At 36.2% G+C, this 22,563-nt stretch overlaps 1 protein-coding gene and 1 non-coding gene across 2 annotated transcripts in view; one reads left to right on the top strand and one right to left on the bottom strand.

Annotated features, from left to right (window-relative positions):
* Positions 1–22,563, top strand: part of NRIP1 (nuclear receptor interacting protein 1) — a 96,692-nt gene that overhangs the window by 38,062 nt on the left and 36,067 nt on the right. Inside the window, exon 3 of the mRNA XM_011218709.3 lies at positions 9,810–9,927. The gene's annotated coding sequence lies outside the window, so the exon portion shown is untranslated. The remainder of the gene's footprint in view (positions 1–9,809; positions 9,928–22,563) is intronic.
* Positions 2,905–3,011, bottom strand: LOC117795642. The gene has a single exon (XR_004619716.1). It is a non-coding gene; the product is annotated as a U6 spliceosomal RNA (small nuclear RNA).

Genomic DNA, 22,563 nt, shown 5'->3' on the forward strand with positions numbered 1-22,563 from the left:
ATATACCACCAGTAACACCACAGAAGCTCCCAGTGGACCAAATCATTGCCAAAACTTGGAAATTTCAGGCTACTTAACTTTTCCCAATATAGTAGCTACAAAACAGCATCTTATTGTGTCTTCATTTGCTTTTCTGTGATTCCTAGTGAGGTTGAACATCTTTTCATGTGATTACTCACCACCAGTATTTTTCTTGCATGAGTTGCTTGTTTATATCTTTTGTCCGTCATATTCTTAAAACTCTGCATTAAGTATATTTACTTTTTAAATTTAAAAAATTTTAAATAACACAATGAAGAAGAAAATTTTTTCCCTGAAGATTTGATGTGATGCCTCATCACCCCTGAATAAATGAATGTATATTTCCTACAAACAAGGACATTGTCCTATAAGCCACAATAAAGCCATCAAAATCAGGAAATTAACATTGATGCATTACTACCATCTAATCCTCAGATCTCATTCAATTTTCACAAGTAGTCCCAATAATGTCCTTTATAGCAAAAGGATCTAGTTTAGAAGCACGGCTTGTATTTTACTTGTCACATCTTTTCAGTCTCCTTCAATCTGGAACAGTTCTTCAGTCTTTGTTTGACTTTCAAGACCTCGGCACTTTTCAACATTCTACTGTATAAGCCACTTATTTTATAGAATGTCTCTTCCTTTAGGTTCGTCTGCTGTTTCCTAACGATTGCATGCAATTATGAACATTTGGCAGGAATATCACAGATGTTACGGTGTGTCTTCTCTTTGTATCTTGTCCGGTGACACATGATTTTCATTTTGACCCATTACTGTTTATGTTAACTTGATTACTTGATTAAGATGGTGTCTGCCACGTTTCTCTACTGTGAAATTACTCATTTTCCCTCTGTGTTTAATAATTGTTTTGGGCAGAGGTACTTTAAAACTATGTGACTGTCTCCTTCCTCATCAAACTTTCATTTAATTGATTAATTTATATCAGTACGAGTTCATGCTTCTGTCTTTCATTCAGTGAGCTATCATCAGTAACTGTTGTTAGTTATTTTGATGTTCATCCTTGCCCCGATTTAGCCAGTGGGATTCCTTTAAAGATCGCTTCTGTGTTCTTTCGGCATGTCATTCATCAGTCATGCTGCTGCCTCCAGTTTCATTCCTACACTATAGAGTTTAATCACATTTTCTCCCTTTTTCTATATCCCATTCTCTAACAGTAAGAAACTTGCCTATCATTAGCCTAAATTTATTTACCTGATTTGACCAGTTCCACTGTATGTACTCAATCTGCCATATACATTACACCCTCCTCCCCAAATTCTATTTAAGCTTTGAAGACGCTTCATGTGGAAGCCCCCTTCACCCTGTTTGGATTCCTATACTCCTGCATGTACAGCACAGTGCATCTTTTTATGGGCACCCTTCTCCGCCTGATCAGTCATTGACATCTGCCATTAGATCACTGCTCTGTAGGTCCTGTGCAACCCACATCACTCTGCCAAAGCTTGTACTCTGACTCCCACACCTCACGGTTCCCTCCATTCCAGCACGGGTACCTGCCTCATCCTGCTGAGGCCCTCACACCCCTAATCGGGGACACTTTTTTGTATTTTGCCGATTTTTATTTTAAAGCTTTTATTCACTCATTCATTCATTCGTTTATTTGAGAGAGAGGGAGAGAGTGTACGTGCACCCGGGTATGAGCAGGGGAGAAGCAGTGGGAGAGGGGGAGGGAGAGAATCAAAAGCACACTCCCCACTGAGCGTGGAGCCCTACACAGGGCTCTGTCTCATGACTCTGAGGTCATGACCCGAGCTGAAGTCCAGAGTCGGAGGCTTAACCAACTGAGCCACCCAGGCACCCCTGCATTTTGCCTATTTTTAAATAAAATGTTACAGGATACACACACGTGCGTACGCACACATATTCAGGGTACTGTAATTTTTTTTGGCAATGTGGTATTGTAGTTAATCTTTTTTTATTTTTCCTTGTTGTATTTATTGATGAATGGAGGTTTTAAATTATAATGTAGTTGAATTTATTAATCATATGCTTTATAGTTAGCCCTATTCTGTGTCTTAAGTTTTAAACCTTCCATACTCTGAGTTCATAAAGATTGTCTCTTATGTCTTATTTAAAAATATTAAAGACTTGTCTTCTCAACTTAAAATTGTAATCCTTCTGAAATTTATTTTTTACATGTTATATACAAGGGATCCCGTTTCGTTTTCCCCCAAATGAATAACCAAATCTTTCAGCACTGTTGAATGATTCCTCCTTCCTTCAGTGATATGTTGTGACTTTGTCAAATATTGTTTTTCTTATATCTGAAGGTCTGTTTCTTCTCCAGCAGTCAGTTTGTCTCTTTTCTGGAAGCACACTAACTTCTTTAGTACAACTTTATAATAAATCTCAGTATAGGCAGGAAAAATTCCCTACTGTATTCTGTTTCTGGTTGGACAGCTTGTCTGTTTGGGCTTTTGCTGCTCCATTGTAAGTTTTAGAATCAACTTATAAAAATTTTTGAATTTTGATTGGCATTGTGTTAAAATCAGTTGACTTTGGGGAAAAATTGTCATTTTATGATACTGAGTCTTTCTATCTTGAATATGGTATGTCCTCCTGTTTATTTGGGTTGTATTTAAAGTCTTCCAATAAATTTTCAAGTTAACTTTTATTCTTTAGGTACATTTTGTTGTTGGATATTTTTTAAACGTTATTTTCTGTTTGTTACTGGTGCGTAAAAATGAAGCTGATTTTTTAAAAGTGATTTATATTTAGCCACAATGAACTGAACACTAACATACCTGTTTAGATAAATGTTAGACATGCTCAAAAGCAAATAAACAGGATTTGAAGTCCAGATTTTTACTCTGAAATTACTTTTGATATTTCATTAAATCCTAAGTCAATAATAATTTTTTTTTTAATATGGAACACTTCATGAATTTGTGTGTCATCCTTGTGCAGGGGCCATGCTATTCTTCTCTGTATTGTTTCAATTTTAGTATATGTGCTGTCTAAGTGAGCACAGTAGTCACCTTTTTTAATAGATTTATTGAGGTATGGTTCACGTACAATACAGTTCACCCATTTAAAGTGTTGTTTATAGCCACACGGGTACACAACCAACACCACCATCTCATTTTTGAACATTTTCATGACATGACCCTAAAAAACCTCATACCCGTTATCAGTCACTCCCCATTCCTATCCTTTCCCACTCCCAGCCCCTAGGCAGTTAGAAATCTATTTTCTGTTTCTGAATTTGCCTGTTCTGGACATTTCACATAAATGGAATCATACAATACGTATTTTTTTTGTGACTGGCTTCTTTCACCCAGTATAATAATTTCCAAGGTTCATCTGCGTTGTACCCTGTATCAATACCTCATCCCCTTTTTTGGCTGGATAATATTTTCTCGTTGAATGTATCACATTTTGTTTACGCATTCATCTGTTGATAGACACCTAGACTGTTAACAGTTTTTGGCTATTATGAATAATGCAGTTATGAGCATGCATATACAGATTTTTATATGGACATAAGTTTTCATTTCTCTTCTATTTATACCTAGGGGTTAGAATTTCTGGGTCATATGGTAATGCTGTGTTTAACTTTTAAGGAACTGCCAAACTGTTCTCCTTAGCGGTTGTACCATTTTACGCTTCCACCAACAATATATGAGAGAGATGAACAGTCATCTTAAAACTAATTTTTTATTCTCCAAAGACTAATTGTTATACATGAGGTTTATCTTTAATTAAGATTATTATTTTAAGTAATGGGAGAAATGGCAATTTACTTTAACATTGGATTCATTTTAAAGCAATTTGTGGTTCTATGTAAAATATATCCTTTTTATTTTTATAGCCTGATTGAGATATAGTTTACGTACTACACAATTCACCCTTTCTGAGCATTCAATATGATGATTTTGAGTCAATTTATTTAGATGTGCAGCCATCACCACAGTCCAGTTGTAGAACATTTTCATCACCCCAAAGGGTTCCTTCATGCTTGTTGCAGTCAATTTCTGTTCCCTTCCTCTATCCCAGGAGATATCTGCTTTCTCTCTAATTAATTTTGGCTCTTCTAGACATTTTACATATAAATGGAGTCATATAAATATATCTTTTATTTCTAGCTTCCTTCACTAAGTATTATGTTTTTTAGGTTTATCCTTGTTGTATGAATTAATAATTTTTTTTTTTTGGTTACTGCTTTATGCTTATCCCTTTACCTGTTGATGGATATCTAGGTTGCTTACAGTTTTTGGCTATTATGATTGATGCTGCTATGATCATTTGCATATAAATGACATGTTTTCATTTCTCTTGGTTAGATATCCAGGAGTGAGATTGCTGGGTCATGTTGTTAAGTATATGAGTGTGCTGTTAAGAAACTGCCAACCTGTTTTCCAAAGTGGCTGTGCCATTTTATATTCTTATCAGCAATGTATGAGGGTTGCAATTTCTCCCTATCCTCCCAAACTTTGGATTTTTCAATTTTAAAAATAATTATAGCTCTTCTAGTGAGTTGTTTAGTGGAATCTCGTTGTTTTATTTGCATTTCTTTATTAGGTAATGATGATGAGCATCTTTTTGTATGTTTACTAAACATTCATGTATCTTAGGTGGAAGGTCTTCATATCTTTAGCCCATTTAAAAAAAAGTGTTTTATCTTCTTATTCTTCAGATCTGAGGGTTTTAATATGTTAGATACCATTTCTTTATCAGGTGTATGATTTGCAGATACTTTCTGTTATTCTGGGGCTTGTCTTTTATCTAAATTATGTCTTTCGAAGAATTTGATGAAGTCCAGTTTTTCCATTTTTCTTGTTTGTTTTTAATGAACTGAGCCTTTGTTGTCATATTTAAGAATGCTTTCCCTAACCTAAGGTTACAAGATTTTTTCCTATGCCTCCTAGAAGTTTTGAAGTTTTAGTTCTATAATTCCAGCTCTGGTCCATTTTAAGTTATTATTTTTGTATGTTGTGAAAGGTTTTTGCTTGTCTGTTTTTGTATGTGATTATCAACCTGTTCCAGCATCATTTGTTAAAATTCAAATGACCGTGAATGTGAGAGTTTATTCTGGGCTCTACCCTATTTCATTATCTGTATGTCTGTCTTTATGCCAGTATCACACTGTGTTGGTTATAATAGCTTTATGGTAAGGTTTGAAGTTAGGTAGTGTAAGTCCTAAAGCTTTAATCTTCTTTTTCAGAATTGTTTGGATATTCTAAACCCTTATTTAGATATAAATAAAGATGTATATATCTTTCATATATATCTTACAGTCAATTTCATATACATATCTTAGAATCAATTTCTACAAAAAAAGGCATGGTGGGATTTTGATAGATCAGTTTGGGGAGACTTGCCTTTTTTTTTTTGGCTGATTTTATATTTTTAATTTTAATTCTAGAATAGTTAACATACAGTGTTATATTAGTTTCAGGTGTACAATGTAGTAATTCAGCGGTTCTATACATCACCCCATATTCATCACGACAAGTGCACTCCTTAATCCCCATCACCTATTTCACCCATCCCCCCATCCACCTCCCCTCTGGTAACTCTCAATTTGTTCTCCATAGTTAAGAGTCTGTTTCTTGACTTGTCCCTATCTCCCTCTTTCTCTTTTTTTTTTCCTTACTCGCTTGTTTTGTTTCGTAAAGTCCACATATGAGTGAAGTCATATGGTATTTGTCTTTCTCTGACTGACTTATTTCACTTACCATTTATACTCTCTAGCTCATCCGTGTCATTACAAATGGCAAGATTTCATTCTTTCTTATGGCTGAATAATATTCCATTATATATATTCTGCAACCTTTCTAAGCTTTTTTAGTAGCTTTTTTTTAGACTTCTTAGAATTACCTGCATAGACGATAATGTTGCCTGCAAAGAGTTTTAATCTTTTCTTTTCCAATCTACGTGATGTCTTTCTATTTCTGGCCTTGCTGCAGGGAGTAAACTCTCTGGTACAATGTTAAATAGTGGTGTTCAGAGCAGACCTCTTGCCTTTTTACCAGCATTATAGGGCAGTAGGGCAGAGCATTCAGTCTTTCACCATTAAGTATGGTGTTAATATCGGTGTTTGTCTCAGAAAGGAAGGGTTGTTTTCCCACTGAAACAATTATGTAATATACCTTATTAATAGAATGAAAGGACAAGAACCTCGTGGGTATCTCAGTAGACACAGATAAAAGAAAATCAGGGAAACAGAAAACAAAATAAAGAGTTTAAACAAAAGAAGAGGTGGAGGGAAAGCTACTTTATGTAAAGTGATGAGGACAAGCTTCTCAGAGGAAAACTGATCTCTAACAACCTGAAGGTCCTCATCAGGCAAAGAATACAGTGAAGGGTAGTTCAGCACCTGGGATTGTACTTGTCTTATTCACTTTATAATTCTAACACCGAGCATAGAGCCTGGCCCCTAAAATTTGTTCAGCTTAACAGATAGATGGTTGAGTGTCTTGCTTTCTTAGTATCGCATCCATTTTACCATATCTGTCATTAAATATTATTTGAAATTATATATTTTGATGATTGCATAATATTCTACAGAAATATTGCATTTCTATAACTATAACAGTTATTTAAATACTTTCTTATTCATGGAAATGCTTCCTGTCTCATGATCCAAAACATCTGGCAAATTCAGTTCCACTGACTTGGGTTTAAGACTAATTTACTCATATATTAATATAAGACAGTTTTAAGATATTAATCTATGGGAGTAGTTTCCTTAATATTATCTTTTTGCTAACTTTTATTTAAATATTCTTTTAATTTATCTTTCATGTGATCATGTCAGCTCGAAAGGGTTAAAACAATGCTTTAATAGAGACCACCCATTCTGGAATGTGGCAGAATATCAGACACAAATTGTGGCCTCTGGATATTTTTCTCTTTACAGGGAAAGTATAGACTCATAAACTTCATATACCATTGCTAAGTATTTTGTACTACCTGAACTGAGACCATTGTAGGTGGGTTACACTAGAGAAAAGTCAGATGTCTGTTCAGAGAACTGCCAAGGCCCTATCTTTGTTGCAAGTGAAAAATATACCAGAGTTTGAATTCCACTATAAGTTTTACTGGCTTTATGATCTGGGGCAACTTAAACTCAAGTTTCCCATCTAGAAAGTGGGGTTGATAATGGTCGTCTCCTGGAGTTGTTTCAAAGATCATGTATATAAAGAGGTTAGTGGAGGGTCTGATACCCAGTAAGTGCCCAGAAAACAAGGGCTACCGTTAGTTACCTTTTAAGTCCCTGGCAGTCGTGGGGGTGTTGGTAGGAGTGCTAGCTGTAAGGGTTCCTTATGCTTCACGGCTTCATTAGCAGATGCTGACCAGCTTGTTAATAATGTGCCTCTGAAGATGTTTACTGATATTTTTGTGAGTAGTTGGTCATTTTCTTCGCTGAATATACTGAGAGTCATTTGGAGACCGTTTCTTATCTACACATGTCCCAAAGAAGATTTGGCCCCCAAAGGTGCTATTTTAAAATACCATTAAGTTAGATCTCTTGACATCAACTTGTAAGTCACTGTTTGTAGCATTCATAAATATAGTTATGGTTACTTTCTTTTACCTGCTTTAAAATAAAGGGCAATACTTTTATTTTTCTTCCCCAAGAAGGAAAGAAATGCAACTGAAAACTAAACGATTGAATTCTGCTTGAATTTCAGTGCTTTAGTAGATAATGTTGACAAGGGGCAAGATGGGGTTGCCAGGGTATATAGCCTCTGAGGTTGGGCCCTGGGGATTTAGGAAATCCCTGCAGGCCCCCAACAGATTCTAATAGGAATGCTAATATGATTGCAAATACGGTTATTTTTAAATTCATGTATAAATCACTGCCTTCTAGTTATAAATAATCAGAAGTGATTGTTCCCTATTCCTCTTAGAATTCCTATCAGAATTTATAGTCAAGGCTCAATTTAAATCCAAGATTTGTAATTTTGGGACATGACACTTAACTGGCCTGCTCATTGTCTGTTTCCCCTCTGTAAAATGGGATAATGCCTTCTCTTCTCATTTCACTGAGTTATGAAGATCAAATGAGGTCATGTCCGTGAAAGCGCTTTGTAAAGCACGTAGCTTACCAATTATGACTCCAGTTTATCCTGTCAGACCTGCCCTTTTCTCACGACTGTTTGGTAGGTCACTGGTGGAGGTGACGTGATGGCTCAGAGCTCTACAATGTGCACCACCTCTGAGGAGTGTTTGACTTGTAGCAGGGAGTGGACAGTTGTGGACTGTTGGTATTTTCGAGCTTTAATTTGTTTTATTTATTACCAAAGTAATACATGTTTATTATAAAGAATCTAGGAAATATAAATCAGCAAAGCGGAAAAATAAAAATTACCTCTAAATGCAGAAATAATTGCTACGCTTATTTTCATATACTTTTGAAACAAATTCAGCTATACTGAACATAATGCTCTGGTTCCTATTTTTATCACTTAATATATGTTATATGGAATGATAAACTATAATTTTTTATGTTAGTGGCTACATAGTATCCCACCACATAATATACCAGAATTTATTAAACTTGTCTCAGACTTGTTATTTTGACATTTAATGACTGTTTTCACATTTTTTTACTGTTAGTAACAATGTATATTATCACATCCTTATGGCTAAACACTTGTATATATCCTCACTTTTTTTCTCATTAGGATAAATCCTAGACTTGGAATTGCTACATCAAGGGGAATGCAACATTTTAAGAAATTTAATATTTTATAGCTTTATTGAGTTATAACTGACATCTAATAAACTGGACATGTTTATTAAGGTTTACAGTTTGATCAATTTTGAATATGTATACACGCATGAAACCATTGCCACAGTTAAGGTAATATCCTTTTGTAATCCCTCCTTCCAGCACCTTCCCGCCCCTCTATCTCCAGGTAACCACCAAAATGTTTTCTTTCCCTGTGGATTACTTTGCATTTTCTACAGTTTTATGCAAATGGAATGACACACTATGTGTTCCTTTTTGTCTGGCTTCTTGCCCTCAGCATAATTATTTTGAAACTCATCCATGCTGTCGCTTGTATCAGTTGTGCATCCTTTTTTGTTGCTGAGTAGTAAATATTCTGTTGTATGGGTATACCGTAATTCCTTTACCTACTGATAGGCATTTGAGTTGTTTCCAGTTTTTGGCTATTTAAAATAAAGCTGCTTTGGAGATTGGTGTACAAGTCTGTCTGTGGACGTAAGGCATTTGATATTTATTATCAATTTTGTGCTACAAGGTTACATAGGTAGTATTTTGTAACAGAAAAAAGCTTAATATGAAAAAACTATTCTTTCTTTTTCCTTTTTAGTTTTTCTTTCTTTCTTTTTCTTTTCTTCCTTCCTTTTTTTCTTTCTTTCTTTTCTTCCTTCCTTTCTTTTTTCTTTCTTTCTTTCTTTCTTTTCTTTTCTTTTCTTTTCTTTTCTTTTCTTTTCTTTTTCTTTCTTTCCCTTTCTTTTTCTTTCTTTCCCTTTGGGAGAATTTAGAATTTTTAGATGTAACTTAATTGGATTAATTTGACAGAAATTTGTAATTAACAGGTTAATAAGCTCATCCTAGCAACTATAAATCTTATCAGTTTGTTGTCTTAAAACATCTACTTTGAGCAAATGTATCGTCTAGAAAGCGAAAGTTACATAGTTTTCTTTTATGAATGATTCATATTTCATAAAACCATATTTCTCTTTTAAATGGCTACTTCTACAGTGAACTTGAACAAGAAAAGATAACTGGGGAAAGTTTACAGAATTTCACAAAAGATATTCCAGAATCTGGTTTTCTTTTTCCTCAGGTGCACACTAGACGGAAGGGGAATCTTTATAAAGACTCCGGATGACATCAGAGCTACTTTTCAACAGCCTTCTCCATTTCCTTTCTCAGAAAATAGAGACAAACCTCAGAAACAGATGGTGAGAATATTTTTATATTATCATGGTGATTTTAATATATTTTGGAGAATCCTTTCTTAGTATAAATTAGCTTGTAATCACCAGATTTATGTTTTGTGTGTTATCTGTGCAAATCATTTCGTTAGGCACAGTGTGGTTTAAAACAAAAAAAAGTGAATAAGATACAATCTTAAGGTACAGACAAAGCATAAGTATAGATAAATAAATTTCATCAAGCAGTAGAAAGAACTTAAATGCCATAAGAAAAGACACAAAAAATACTCTCCAGAATTCAGAGGTGTAGATTACTTCTGGAAAGGGGGAATGGGAAGCTTGGAATCAGAAATAGTGTTTGTGTTGATGATAATTTGTTTTTACCAAAAACCAGAGAAAATGGACAGTTAATATAAAACCTGAAATAGCAACCTGATTTTAGATAAAAAGTTAATTATTGTTTTGAGGAAAAATAGAAGCATGTTTGGTTATTGTGGGTTTATTATATTCTAAGTCAATGATTACTTCTTGAATTATATAAAATGGTTTCCTCTTATATGGCAAATAGTACATTAGCATTTCTGAGAAGTGGTAAAGTAGTCTGATTGAATTAACACAAGTAGGTGGGCAGTACAACAGAAAGAGATGGGTGAGTGGTTAATTCTGCTTGGATTAACACTCCTGTTATCTAGTATAGCTACGACCTGAATGAATTTGTCCTGTCTTAAGCTCTTGGACTTTGTGCTGCTTACGCCTGGCGGAGAAGCACTCCAAGTAAACTGGGAAAGGACGTAGTGATTAATTATTGCGCTCATAATTAGTTGTGAAGAGTTCACTTTCAATTAGCTAGCTGAAAACTCTTGTTAGAAGAAAGCAGATAGGATATCCTAAAATTCACGGTGTTTTAATGGATCCTGATGTTTCTAAAGGGGGTTGGCAACTTTGAGCCACATTCTTTATCTTAGGTGTCATGTTGTTGCCACAGTGATAATACAAATTCCTTTTTCTTCACTATTCTGATTATATTCAGAAAACCTAGTGATGAAGTTATTTAATTATTCTACCTACATCTTATCTTAATCATTTTGTTTATTGTTTCTTATAATTTAAGCAAGCAAATCTATAAAACATCTTATTTATTTAATAAAAATTACAATTACTAATAATTATTCGGTTGCTAGTCATTCATCACATATTCACATATTATTTTTCCCCTAAATTGAGATTTTTAAATCAACCAGACTTTATTTCTTAAATGCTGAGTTCTTTCATTCAGGTATAATTATGTGTTAATGACTGATAGTCTGAAATCTGTTTTTATATTTGATGAGCATAGTTGTTACTGCCCCCCAATTCCCAACTTTTAATTTTGTTAAAATGAAAATTATAATCATGCATATTCTTGTGACCCGCAAGATATAATTAGTTTGTTGTTGTTCTTAATTTGTCAACGCCCTTGTTTTACCAAGTACCAACCACCACTTGTGACAGTTGGATAAATAAATCATAGATAGCCAGCTGGCAAATTTACATAGCCAATAAGTTGTCCTTGAAAAATGATCAAATTTAGATCTTTCTCCCAGATAGAAAAGAGAGATTATTTAGAATGTACAATGAATAGTTTTGAAAGCATATAAAAATGAGTGATTCGTGTGATTATCACTTATGTGTATTTAAATTTTTTTCAAGATTTAAAAGTGAATATGTTAAGTGTATATTTTCTAAATTGTTTTGAATGAGAGTCCATAGTCAAATAAATTTGGAGAAGTTGTCATGATATAATATATCTTTTCAGTAGGCATTCCATTTTTTTTTTAGATGATCTTTTATTATATTATGTTAGTCACCATACAGTACATCCCCGGATTCCAATGTAACGTTCGATGATCCATTAGTTGCGTATAACACCCAGTGTATCATGCAATACGTGCCCTCCTTACCACCCATCACCAGTCTATCCCATTCCCCCACCCCCTCCCCTCTGGAAGTCTTCAGTTTGTTTCTCAGAGTCCATAGTCTCTCATGTTTCATTCCCCCTTCTGATTACCCCCCCTTTCTTTATCCCTTTCTTCCCCTACCAATCATCCTAGTTCTTATGTTCCATAGATGANCCATAGATGAGAGAAATCATATGATAATTGTCTTTCTCTGCTTGACTTATTTCACTTAGCATTATCTGCTCCAGTGCCGTCCATGTTGCAGCAAATGTTGAGAATCGTTCTTTCTTATAGCTGAGTAATATTCCATTGTATATATGGACCACACCTTCTTAATCCAGTCATCTGTTGAAGGGCATCTCGGCTCCTTCCACGATTTAGCTATTGTGGACAATGCTGCTATGAACATTGGGGTGCATATGGCCCTTCTCTTCACTACATCTGTATCTTTGGGGTAAACACCCAGTAGTGCGATGGCTGGGTCATAGGGTAGTTCAATTTTTAACTTTTTAAGGGACCTCCACACTGTTTTCCAGAGTGGCTGTACCAACTTGCATTCCCACCAACAATGTAGGAGGGATCCCCTTTCTCCACATCCTCTCCAACAATTGTTGTTTCTTGCCTTGTCTATCTTTGCCATTCTAACTGGCGTAAGGTGGTATCTCAGTGTGGTGTTGATTTGAATTTCCCTGATGGCTAATGATCTTTTTCATTTTTTCATGTGTCTGTTAGCCATTTGTATGTCTTCATTGGAAAAGTGTCTGTTCATATCTTCTGCCCATTTTTTGATTTGTTTATTTGTTTCTCGTGTATTGAGTTTGAGAAGTTCTTTGTAGATCTTGGATACCAGTCCCTTATCTGTAGTGTCCTTTGCAAATATATTCTCCCATTCCGTGGGCTGCCTCTTAGTTTTTTTGACTGTTTTCCTTGGCTGTGCAGAAGCTTTTTATCCTGACGAAGTCCCATATGTTCATTTTATCTTTTGTTTCTCTTGCCTTTGGAGATGTGTCATGAAAAAGGTTGCTCTGGCCGATGTCATAGAGGTTGTTGTCAGTAGGCATTCCATTAACCAGCCATTGGATTCTCAGTTTCCAAAAGGAGGGCCTTATACACACTAGTATTTGATAGAAAACAGTTGAAGACTCTGAATTAATATATTCCATGAGGTTTTACTATAGTTTGTCTGTCATACAGCTACACTCCAAAAACAGGTCACTTTTTTATTTTTATTTATTTATTTATGTATTTATGTATTTATTTATTTATTTAGAGAGGGAGAGAGTAGGGGGAGGAGAAAAGGGAGAGGGAGAGAGAGAATCTCAAGCAGACTCATGCCCAACACAGGAGCCCTACTTGGGGCTCAGTCTCACAACCCCGAGATCATGACCTGAGCCAAAATCAAGAGTTGGATGCTTAACCCACTTAGCCATCCAGGCACCCTGGTACACCATATTTTTAAGTAGAGTAATGTCCTGAATGAGCAGCCAAAGAGAGTGATTAGGAAGAAAGGAGAAGAATTTGATTAAATGAATATTGCAAACCATATAAAGCATGAAGTGTTTATAAAGCTTCCCAGTGCCTTAGGCCAGATTTCCTTTGCTCACTTGTCAGCTCCTGTTTTTGAAAAGAAAGTAGTCATCCCATATAACTAATACAACATAATAACCCTTTTTTGTGTTTTTTAGGACTCCATATACTTTCTGTGCTCATTTATTTCAGAGTGCAACATTTATTAGCTTATTTTGGCAAATATCAATACTATAAAAAACAGTAACTATCTCAGGTAGAATTAGGTAATTGACTGTAAATCAGTTTAGTTTAAACACTTGAATATACTCATTTTCTCACTAATTGGAGTTTTTATTATATCTCAAGAGTTTTAACTGGAAGAGTTCTTTAATACGTGTGGTTTTTCTAGTTCAATTACTTTGTTGATAACTATTTCAACACATGTAACTATTTCAACACACGTTTTAAGTGCTCAAACTTTCCTATCAGATATAGAAGTATCTGTATGAAGAGACGATGGCCAGTGATTCAGCTCATTCTAACAGATTGGGTCACCAGGTTGGTAAAGTGAGTCTAATCATCTACATGGAATGCCTTCCCCAAACTTTATACGACGTTTCTTAAAGTACAACATTTCTTAAAGTAATGTTTTAATTAAGAAATAACACTTTGAGAGGCACCTGGGTGGCTCAGTAAGTTAAGCATCTGACTCTTGATCTTAGCTCAGGTCTTGATCTCAGGGTCCTGAGTTCAAGACCCCCTCTATGCCCAGCATGGAACCTACTTAAAAAAAAAAAAAAAAAAAAGGAAAGAAATAGCACTTAGAAAAAGTGTTTAAACTCCTACACGAGGTAATCAGTTGAGAACGTGGTACTGGTGAAGCTAAGATCAATCCAGAATCTAGGTGAGTTATTTTATTTGGAATTCCCATAAAGTATCTTGGCTTTCTCAGCTGATGTTTCCCTTACTTTGTGGACAACCTGGGCAAGAAAATTTGGATGATGGGTTCAAATGAAGCATTAATTTCCAACATTGCTTCTACCCACTCTTTAATTTCCTTTCCCATAGCCAGCATCTTGTCTCAGTGCATTTCTTATCTGGAATGCTTGTGCTGGAAGCCTCCTTACTTAAGCCTTTGTCTCCACAACCACCACATTTTCCTAAAACTTCGAATTTGCTTCTGTTACTTCTCTGACAAAGTAATTCAGTGATCCCAATAGCTTAAGGGCCATAGGAAAGTAACAGGCCTTCCTTAATCTTAATTCACTGTTACAATGGGAAACGTTAATATAATTAACATTTTGCTGAACTTGGTGTCATTAAAGAATTGACTTTTTTAAAGGCTCTTACTTAGTACCTTAATTGATACAACTAATATCATTTTGAAAGGAAAATTCCCCACTATACCTTCCCCACTATATCAAGCCTCCATGTCAACTCAGGTTTTTTCTCTCCCATGAAAGGTTTTAAATGAAATAATTAAAATGATTTTAAAATGTCTGATAAGAGTGTCCATTCACTTTCTCTTCTTACTGAGACCCTGTTTTTTTTCACTTAAAATAACTGTAGTGAACCTGATATTCTCCTTGCTTCTCTGCTGTGCTTGCCCTTCAGCCACATGGCCTGCAGTTTGCACATCTGAAATTAATGCGATGCTAACAGTACAGCTTATGCATTTTATTTAGATAACCATAATTTCCTCATTCTGGATTAGAAATATACTAGAATTTTCAAACCCCATTTATTTTATTTATTTTTTGCATTTACTTATAGAAAGATTATTGATGGGGCACCTGGGTGGCTCGGTTGGTTGAGTGTCTGTCTGACTCTTGATTTCAGCTCAGGTCATGATCCCGGGGTCGTGAGATTGAGCCCCTGGACGGGCTCCCTCACTGGGCATGGAGCCTACTTAAGATTTTCTCTCTCCCTCTCCTTCTGCCTTGCACCCCCGGCCCCATGCAGGCATGTGCACTCATGCGCCCTCTCTCTCTTTCTAAAACAAAATAGGTATTGATAGTACAGCCTATGCAAGCTCTAGCTTGAAGCTTTTATCTCCAGTTGTCATCCTTCCTCCATCCCGCCATCTTGCAGCTTGTTCTCAAGGTTCTTGAAATACCTGTGGTGAAGGACCAGTTTTCATTTTAGTTCGTATTTTTTAACAAATTACTTTTATTATATTTTGCAAAAGCTGCCATCTACGAGAGGTTGGAAATTAAGAAAACGGCCTACAAATTACAAGTCCACATTTTTCATCATTGAATTCAACTGATACCAAATTACATTATCAGATTCTATAAAACTTCTTAATTACTCAAAATTTCTGTTATTTGAACAGAATTCACAGATCTGTTATTAGAAACTTTAGGTTTCTAAAACATCCTGTGTGCTGTTGCTCTTCCTTCTGGGACTGATGCCCCTCCCCCTGCTTGCAGAGCCCTCTGTAACTTCTGTTCCACTTGGCAAAGCCTTGATTTTTGCTGTCAGTTCACATGCCACCTCTGTGGCAGAGTGCCTTCACTAGCAAACGTGTTCCCTGCCTGTCTTCTTCCCAAGAATCTGCCCTTCCATGCTCTTTTCACTTTGTGGATGCCTTTTCTTATACTAGTATCTCACTATGTTATGGATTTTATTTCTCCTGACAGGGGTGAGCCTACTAAGGGCCAGTTTATCACTTAGCTATCCTTCTGTCTTCGGCTCTCAACACATAGCAACTTCCTTTAAAGTATTTGTGGATTCGTTACTTCCGGCATCGTGAATTCAGAAGAGTAGTGACTATGCAAAGGTGGTAGATATTTCATATCGTCTTTAGTTAACTAATTTTCTTTTTTAAAAGGTCATTTTTATTCTTTCCCCCGCCCAGGTCTTTGAGACATTTCTGCATAGACAGCAGTATTTATCTGGCATAGTTATAGTATAAATTCTTGAAAACTAGAAAGTAGAGATTTTGTTTGAAGATGAAAACCAAGATTGAAGTTCTTGACTCTTATTACAGTAGACTAGCAGCAGTTCTCAAACTTTTCAGGCTCAGCACCCTTTTGGACTCTTAAATTAGCGAGTACCCAAGAAAGCTTTTCTTTATGAGGGTTGTATCAACCAATATTTTACCATATTAGAAGTTAAAACTGAGAAAATTTTTCAAACACAGGAATATACAAGGCTACACTCCATTAGCCATTAGCCTATTAGCCATGACACATCGCATGGCCTCTGGACAACACCGTTATACACTCATGAGAGAGAGACAGAAAAGCAGATAACAGGCTAGTATTATGAAAGTAGTTTTGACCTCCTGCACCTCCTAAATGGATCATGGAGACTCTTGGGGTCCTTGGACCATGTTTTAAGGACTTCTGCTTTACAGGAATTTCCTTGTCTAATTGCCAACAGAATATTTTGTATTTTTATTTCAATAATGTATCCTAGCTTTTGTGTTTGTAGGTTAGTAAGCTGTTGTTTTTTTTAGTATCTGCAAGTCTTATCATATTACCCACCCTCATATTAATGTCTAGACATAGAATGTGCTGGAACCTATTACCGGTGGGATGGAGATGCTTACTCAATAAGTCATTCTATTTGTAGATACTTGGGAAGGTCATTTCTAGTTGTGCCCTATCACTACACTGGCTTTCAATTGCTAGACCTTTTTATGACTTGCAAACCTCCAGATATATCCCCTGTAATGATAATTCTTCCTCCAGAGGGTTTGGAGATTTGGTCATTTCTTAATGAGTTCACAGAGTAAAGTTTACTTCTTCTTCAGGGAAGTGAGAAATACTCCCTTCAGAATCTTTCTTCTTCTCTCCTTTGTTTGACCTTCCCCTCCCCTTGCCTCAGCCTGATCCCTGATGCTGGCTTTCCTTTTCTGAGAGTACAGTCTGCTCTCTGGCAGATAGTTTCTTGGCCCTAGTGACTCCTGTTCTTTTTTACTCCCTACCCTCTTACCTTGGCTGATACTCTGTTAAATTCTTTCTGAGGTCTTAGCAGGACAGTCAGTCTCTAGAGTATTTGACGACTCTCTTCAAATTGCGTAGGTACTGGGTCTTCCCAGAGGGTTCTGGGATTTCTTTGTGTACCTTGTCAGCTCCATGGGAATACCAAGATGGCTGCTGGTTGAGACCTAATTCCCTGACAACTCAATATTCTTTTTACTAATAGGCTTTTTATTGTGTAATGGTGTCATGGTGTGAACTATAATTTAGGGACTTCTTATTATAAGTGATACACTAGAAGCACAAAGCTGGTAGAATGTTGGGGACTTTTTATTTTTTAATTCTGAGTTCTAAACATAGTATATACTCAATAAATGTTTGCTGAGTTAATTTTATGCTTATTAGTGTTGATGAAACTCTTCATAATGTGGTAGCCTCATCAACCACATTATGATTTAAGCCAGACACCGCTCTCTTATAGCCAAGGGAAATATGCCTTCATGCTATTCTGAAAAGGTACATATTGCTGCCTTAATAAGCAAAAATCCTTACCTGATACTTAATGAAGATTGTTATTTGAAATGTATAAAATTCAAATCTCCAACAGATTCTGATTCTCTTTGTTACTTACTTCTATAGAAATTCTTAGTTTTCTTGAAACTTTGTACAAATCATGTCAACAAGGTGATTTACAAACGTACAAACGTAGGCTTGAGATACAATAATTATTTTCATTATTTTTTGACTTAATGAATTTGCTATTAAAAATACCCTTTTTTTTACAGCACTATTTATGTTCTGTAAATTGCTTTCTAAATATTCAGACCAGCCTTTATTGTTTTTCAGTTATCTTTTTCTTCAGCGTTCCTGCCCCCTGCCTTATTTTGACCATGTTTTCTTCTCTGCACTAATTCATCTCTATTTCTCCCCTCCAAGCCATCAACAACTCTACAGCTTCTGTTTTTGTTTTTGACATGCATTTAATCATACCATTGCCTGTAAACCTTCCACTGCCCACCAGATAAAGGCTAGCTCCTGGCATGGCCTTGATTCAAAGTCCTTGGTCCCAATTGCGTTTTCAGCCTAATCTCTGGTCGCATTGGACCACCCCCTTCCTGTATCACGCTCAGCTCTTCCCTGACTTTGAGTGCTATTTATGTAACCTAGAGTGGCACCATTCTCTTCTCCCTGGCCAGCCCTTCCTTGTTTTTTAACCATCACTGCCCACCACCTAGGGCACATGTACCTGTGAACTGAAAACCTAGTTCTTGCTGACTCTGCGTTCCTAGAGTACTTTTTTTACAGACTTCAGCCGTAGCATTTAGCATGGTATATCCTCTTGTCTCCTTTAGCACAGCCAGCAAAGAAGAAATTCACATGTACGGTTCACTCTCATGTGTTATCTGCTTACTATGTATTACTTTACCTTTTTTCTATCCCATCTTCAGAAAAGTGTATCAGAATTTGAGTAAGTGAAAGTGTGGTTGTTACTCAGCTAATCCTGAATTTACTTAGTGTTTTTTTTGAGGGGCATAATTTGAAACCTATTGAACCTTAATAAATTCTGTGCCTTTTACTAAATACTCTATATGACTAAAGAGTATAATAACTAATATAAGTATACCTTATATCTGATGATGACAAACATATTGCCAATGGAGAGATTCTTAAAACGCAATATCCTAACGTCAGTGTTACAGTGTTTGTTCCCTTGGACTATTGGGAGCATAGCTACTAAATTAAACTTGGAGAGCATTGCCAGGGAAGACTCACACCCTCTGCTGGCATTGACACTGTTCTCTCCATTCATGCCTTGGAAGTACTACAACACCAGTAACAGCGTGTCATACTGATTTTTTGTAACAAGCCTGACATTGCTTTGTTTTATGTATGTTCATTTTCACTATTCTGATTTTTCCCTCTCTTAGCAGTGTATCCATCATGTTAGATATAAGAAATTTGTAAATGTATGATGTAATTTTCTTTACCTGTTGTAATTTTAGTAAGCTGTATGTAATATGCATGAAGTTTGCGACTTCACCAGCTAGAAGCTTATTCTTAAAAAAAAAAAAAGCAAATTCTAGAGATTAACGCTGATGGAAATGTTTCCTTATTCTTAACCTATGACTGTTCTGCAAATCTAAGAGCTAACAAATAAGAGCTTTAAGTTTTACATTCACTACACTAACACATGGGCAAGAAGAAAATCGACGCAAATTCTTTAATAAGTGCAGTGGGAGGTTTAGTTTTGAGGACTGATAGCTGCCCCATCCTTTGTGATTGCTTGCTTACATAATTTGTTATGAAAGAATGCTTCTAGGTAAACCGTCTCTCCAGAAAGCTTGTGATTTGTTCTGTTCTGCTTGGGAAGGGTTAAGAGGAGACAACATCCTGTCAAAGACCTTGTTTTTAATTTTGCCTCTCACACTGGCACAGATCCTGCTAAGAGCAGCCCAGATTAGTTCGGAAAACCTTTGAAGAGATTTAAGATGTCCTTCAGCCAGTTTGAAGGTTTTTGTCTTGCAAATCCAGTACAAGGGCGCCTGCAGGCATCTCGACCCTTGCTGTGCTGCTGATGCGGCTCAAGGTCACACTAACCCGCCCTGTGACATTCAACAACAACAAAAAATTATGCAGTGAAACTGCTTCAGCGTTTAGCCAACCAACAACTTCCTCTAGTGAGGAACTGAGGAAGAAGTCTTTTTTCCCCCCTTTTTCTTTTTTTGGGGACTCTGTGAATTTTTTGCTGTAGGAAATAATCCCGGATTTATGGCGTGTGTGATGACAAGGTCATTTCTTAATTAGAACACATGTAAAGAACAAAGCTAAATGGCTTCAAAACAGCTTTGTAGTTGATGGAGAGGATTTAAATTATTTAAAGAGATAGTCACCCATGTATGATGGAAGCTGAATTCTAAAGGCATTAACTCCTTCATTCCAGTCTACTTGCCATTTCTTTCTTTGAATTCTTATGTTTGACTTTAGAAGGTTGCATTCTAAGCTAAAAAATTGTATAAATACCCATTTTTTAACAAGGTGAAACATAATTTATGAATCAAATTCTTGGATAAACTTTTAATGGAGAAGTTTTCGTCCCGTGACAGTTCTCTCCTGGAAATTTTATCAAATGACGTGATTGAGGAGCTGGGAATTATGAACTTTTCCCTCTGGCAACTGTGATTTATTTATAATGTGTTGGAGGGGATGAGCGGAGGGCTTTTTATTGCCTCACCTTGTCTCCCTCACTTTTGCCCATTTGTGATTTAGAATTCTAGTTGAGCAGCTTGTCCCTGCTTCTTCAGAAATTACAGCACAGATCTTTCAGGTTTCTCAGCTCTCAGAGAATCAGTATAGGAAGATACTTGCTCTCTCCTAAGGAAAAAAAAATGTAGTGTTAGTTTAAAATGGACTTTCAGAAAGTTGTTTCTGAATAGATGCAACTTTTTTGAGGCACAATGAAGCCATGTCCATAAACACTGAGCCATATTGGATTCCCTATCCTTTGTGGGGCTTATTGGCCCATTTTGTTCCTCCTTTGTTGCTTCCCAGGGCTGACTACCAAAGACATTCGTTGGGCAGAGTCCAAGTGAATTGGCTTTCTACGCTTGAGACTTAATGCATATCACCTCTGTAGGAGCAGAATAACCTGAGTAATTTCTAGTTGATTTTTTAAATGTAGTTCATATACAGAAGCACACATTGCCGTTATAACAGAATCACACCGTGAACAGAAATTTCACATCAACGCAGTGATAATAGCATCACAGTTTTCTCAGAATTCATACCCCGTTGCTTTCTTGAGCATGCTTCCCCGTGAATGTGAGGAAAGTAGCATCAGGGCAAGTACTTGGTGAAGGTGGGTAATACTTTAAGTGTGATTATTTGAACTGATATTTTAGGTTTTGTGGGCCACACTTAAATTTAAGTTGGAGGGGAATAGCACGATCGATTGTATAAGAACAATTTAGAGTTAACTAGACTTACGGTTCTGAAGGATTTTCTTCTAGTCAAGAAACAATTTATTTGGGTCTTCCATGAAAAGTAAAAAGGTACGTGTACTTTGAGGTTCTGGGTATTTTAAAGGATTTTAGGTTTGCAAAAGCAAAATGCCAGAAGGAGAATCTATATGCAAGAAAATGGTCGGTGTGATTCTGCACATCCCTGCCCTTGCCTGGAGTCTGGTATGCCCCTATGTCTTATGTGACCCAGGCTCACCTGCTAGTAATTTCTAATTCACTGTCCTAATTCATCGATTTGTTATCACTAATTGTTCTTCATTTACTTCTGTGTAGTTTCCAGTACCTAAAGGGTTGAAAGGTTGCTGTAATTGGCACCCGCAGCTGCTCTTTCTTTTGACAGGGGATAATTTTGCAGCCTATGCTTTGTGTGACAGCTGCCTAATTGGGCATTCTCCCCTTGTAGCAAGCCTGCCTCCTCCAGCCTCCCTGCTGACAAATGGTGGTGGATTATAGATGAGGACACGCTGACCCATTCGACCTTGCTGAGACAGCGGGGAGGGGCCTCCTGCTACTTGAGGGAAGCTTTAGGTCATTTAGAGGACAAGGTCATGAGCCAGGTGGGGAAATGACATGATATCACATGACAGTAGCCTGATGACATGGTCAGTGTGTCAAGGACAAATGCATCAGTATCGATTAAACATTATTGCAATATGTCGTTGAAGGCCCTAGTATTTCTTAATTGTTCCTGCTGCGTTTTTTGTTTTTTTTTTTTAAGAGAAGAGTGCAGAATACGACACACGTTTTTTAGCAGTGTTAAAGCATTTGTGTATGTGAAAATAGAACTGGTTTAAGAAGCCTCTTGTTAAGTTTCTTGGATTATCTAGAGTGTTTTGTCCTTAATTATTGCTTAGTTTGTAGCCCCTTGACTATCACTACTTTTCAGGAGTTATTTGAAAATTAAGGCAGGCAAATTAAAAGGAGGTAATATGTGTTGTTAAAAAATATTTAACAACTTCTGTCATCACCCTACTCAGTGACTGGCATACCTTTTCACATTTGGGATAAAAGAAGAATAAGCCAAGTAAAAATGCCTCCTAGGAAGTAACCTCAGTATTTTGAATTTATGAGCTCAAAATTACCACTATGCTACCATAATTACAAAGTGTTAAAGATTTTTCTTTAAATAATTTTGAGACCTGAAAATATTTTTTTTAAATAGCTTGTGGTTATACTTAGTATGAAAACTTTAAGGTAAATGAAAATCTTTTGGACATCTTTTCACTATTGGTAACACACGTGCTTTTCTTGAAGAAGTAGATGTGAGTT

Source organism: Ailuropoda melanoleuca, chromosome 1 (assembly GCF_002007445.2).
Source record: "Ailuropoda melanoleuca isolate Jingjing chromosome 1, ASM200744v2, whole genome shotgun sequence".
Lineage (NCBI taxonomy): Eukaryota > Metazoa > Chordata > Mammalia > Carnivora > Ursidae > Ailuropoda > Ailuropoda melanoleuca.